This window comes from Raphanus sativus, unplaced genomic scaffold (assembly GCF_000801105.2).
Source record: "Raphanus sativus cultivar WK10039 unplaced genomic scaffold, ASM80110v3 Scaffold4187, whole genome shotgun sequence".
NCBI lineage: Eukaryota > Viridiplantae > Streptophyta > Magnoliopsida > Brassicales > Brassicaceae > Raphanus > Raphanus sativus.
The window spans coordinates 949-4488 of NW_026619489.1; the positions used below are offsets into that span (position 1 = coordinate 949).

At 47.1% G+C, this 3540-nt stretch overlaps 1 non-coding gene across 1 annotated transcript; it reads right to left on the minus strand.

The window, feature by feature from the left end:
• Window positions 1-975: 975 nt before the first annotated feature.
• Window positions 976-1084, minus strand: LOC130507219 (small nucleolar RNA R71). The gene has a single exon (XR_008942230.1). It is a non-coding gene; the product is annotated as a small nucleolar RNA R71 (small nucleolar RNA).
• Between the last annotated feature and the right edge of the window lie 2456 nt (window positions 1085-3540).

Sequence of the window (3540 nt, forward strand, 5' to 3'; positions counted from 1 at the left end):
TCATCGCGCTTGAATAATTGTTTGGCTCCAATTCAACACCCAATGAAATACCCTAGGCTAGCTCTTGTTTAATTGAATCAATCTCGTGTTTTATTTTGCTTGTTTACTATCGTCTCTTTCAACCCAAACCGTATCTTCATCTTAGCTTGATTTCGAAACTCATAGAACTAGAGTGTAGACTGGTCCTCTGGATTTGAATCTCAAGTACTACAATTGCAACGGTTAACTTGGCAGTAGCAAAGATTCATTTTTAGTGTATCAAGTTTTGGCGCCGTTGCGACGGGGACCAGATTTTTTACCTCTAATTTTCGGTTTCATATCCAGTCTAAGATATCTAACTCGTGTTTATTTCTTTGTTTCAACTGATGATCCAGGTGCATGACCAGTAGACATACTCGGAGCAACGCACAAGGACCATTGCATCAGCTTACCAACGAGGAACTAGTGAGATTGGAACGACAGAACCGTCAACAACCGAGATCAACGAACACCAACATGGGTGATCACCAAGATGATCTCGCTGCGTTTGCACTCATGCAACAGCAGATGCAGCAGATGCAGCTCTCCAAATGCTGCGAACAAGCAGCTCTGAAGAACCAACCGGAGGAAGTTGTCCAGATCGGCCAGAAAAACTTACTACGCAATCTGCCTGCTACACGATCTGCCATAACCCCTCCACCGTGCACTAGGCAAGACTTCGAGATCAAGCCAGCCTTGATAAGTCTAGTGCAAAGGAAGATCTTCAATGGACTTCCTGCTGAGATACCGATGGACCACATCGAGCACTTGAGAAGATGTGTATTTTCACTAATGCGAATGGAGTACCACCCGATTACATCAAGTGTACTCTGTTCCCTTTCTCTCTTGATGGGAAAGCTGCTTGCTGGCTTGATTCACTACCCATGGGATCACTCACCACCTGGGAACAAGTTCGAGAGGCCTTCTTAAGCCACTTCTACACTAAATCAAAGACGGAAGCTCTGAGACAGAAGATCGTGACCTTCAAACAGTTGGTGGACGAGCCGTTCTGCGATGCATGTGAGCGATTCAACGTCTACCGCAGAGAGTGCCCGCATCACGGTTTTGAGGAAGACTATCTGCTGGGAGTGTTCTACGATGGAGTAGGCTGGGAGTACAGGAACGCTTTGAACTCAGCCAGTAAGGGAGATTTCATGACCCAGTCCACTCAAGGTGCCTTCGAGTTGATTGAGAACATGGCCTCAAGCTCAGCTGATAATAACCGCGAGACTGATCGCACTCAGAAGGTGAAAAGCATCGATAACAGCAAGATTGATGAGCTCTCTGCCAAGGTCGATCAGCTGATTAAGAGCAACCAGAACCAGGTCTTCATCATGGAAGAATCCCCTCAGGATAAAGCTACCGCGGAAGGCACATCAGAGGCAGATCAGTCAGCTGAGGATCAGCATGAAGTGAGCTATGTGAATGGGCAAGGATGGCAGTTCAAGAACTATCACCCGAACCCTAACGTGAGGAACAATCCCCACCTGTTCAATGCCCCTAAACCAGACGATAAAGCTCAAAGAAATCAGGGTCAGAACAGTGGATACCAAAGGCCTTATGGCAATGAAGGAAGAACCTTTGTGCCTCAACCCAGCTCAGAATGCCCAAGTTCCACAGCCAGAAACAGCCGGTTAATCAGCAGGCTGCACAACCGGCTCAGACTGCTCCGCATGATGACATGAAGAGCCTCGCCAACATGATGAGCCAACTGCTCCAAGGACAGCAGATCCAAGGGAAAGCACTGAACCAGGTCACAAACGACATCAACACCAGGATGAATCATATGTTCAATGACCTGAGTGTCAAGTATGACAATGTCTCAAGCCATATGAGACAGATGGATATTCAGATTGCTCAGACTGCTGAGAGTGTGAAGAGACAGCAAGGAACTCTCCCTGGAAAAACAGACAAGAACCCCAAGGAGTGCAATGCGGTAGGTCTAAGGAGTGGAAAGCAACTGCCTGATCTGGACCCCAGGAGATTCACATCGGCTGAGAAAGGGAAGCAGAAGGAGTCGGATCAGCCACCTAAAGCTGTACCCACAGATGAGGAAGAGGCAGAACAACCTACTGAGACTGTTCCGACTGAAGCAGAGCGACCCGCTGGGGTTGTTCCACCGACTGCAGCACCTTCTTCTGCTCGTCAGTATGTACCAAAAGTACACTACCCTGTTCCAGCTAAGGCTACACGCAAGGATAAGGAAGAGATAAAGTGCAGGAAGATGCTGGAAGACCTAACTGTCAAGCTCCCTCTAATGAGTGCGATCCAGATGATACCATCCATGCGTAGCTTTGTAAAGGGACTGATCTCTGGGAAGATATCTGATGACAGCGAGTTCATGATTGTCTCTAAGGAGTGCAGTGCGGTGCTCCAGAACAGAAGGATCGAGAAGCTGGGTGATTCCGGGAAAATTTGTCCTCTCGGTTCAGATTGGGAGAACAGTCTTCTCATGCTCACTGGTCGATCTAGGGTCAAGCATAAACCTCATGCCATATACTGTGGCTAAGCGCCTCGGGTACACAGACTTCAAGCCTACCAGGATGTCCATAGTGTTTGCTGATCGATCTGTGAAATCTCCAGTTGGAATCCTCGAAGATCTTCAAGTTCTAGTCGGGAACACACTTGTTCCTGCCGATTTCGTTGTTCTGGAAGTCGAGGAAGATTCCAATGATCCCCTGATCCTAGGCAGACCATTCCTCTGCACTGTTGGAGCTATCATTGATGTCCGACAGGGGAAGATTGATCTCCACCTTGGAGATATTGTGATGAAGTTTGAGATGGATCAGATGCTCAAGAAACCAATGCTGGATGGACAAACCTTCACTGCCAAGAAGATGGTGATCCGCTAGAGCCGCATGAGGGAATGATCGAGGAGATTCTCACCGAGGATCCACTTGAACTCGCCTTAGTCAGAGCTGAAGCCGAGCAGAGCTTAGAGAGTGTTGATGATGATGCCTATGCCAAATTCATGGATTCAGCCAGGAGTATTGAAAGAATGGTGGCAAATCTAAGTCTAGGGGAGAACAGTGAGTCCAGCAAATCGACTGGAACAACCGCACCTCAGAACCCGTCTGTTCCGGTAGCTCAGGCCGATGACTCATGGAGCGAACTGAAAGCTCCAAAGGTAGAGCTCAAATCCCTTCCCAAGGGACTCATGTATGCATTTCTTGGACCCAACTCTACATATCATGTCATTGTGATTGCTGACCTGAACAATGCCGAGACTGCTCTGCTTTTGTGTGAACTGAGAAAATATCGTAAGGCATTAGGTTATTCTCTAGCTGACATACCTGGCATTTCACCTGATCTGTGCATGCATAGAATACACTTGGAAGATGAATCGATGACTTCTGTAGAACATCAGAGGAGGTTAAACCCAAATCTAAAAGATGTTGTAAAGAAAGAGATAATGAAACTTCTAGAAGCAGGTGTGATCTATGCGATCTCTGATAATAATTGGGTTAGTCATGTGCATGTAGTACCCAAGAAAGGTGGGATCACTGTAGTAACCAATGAAAA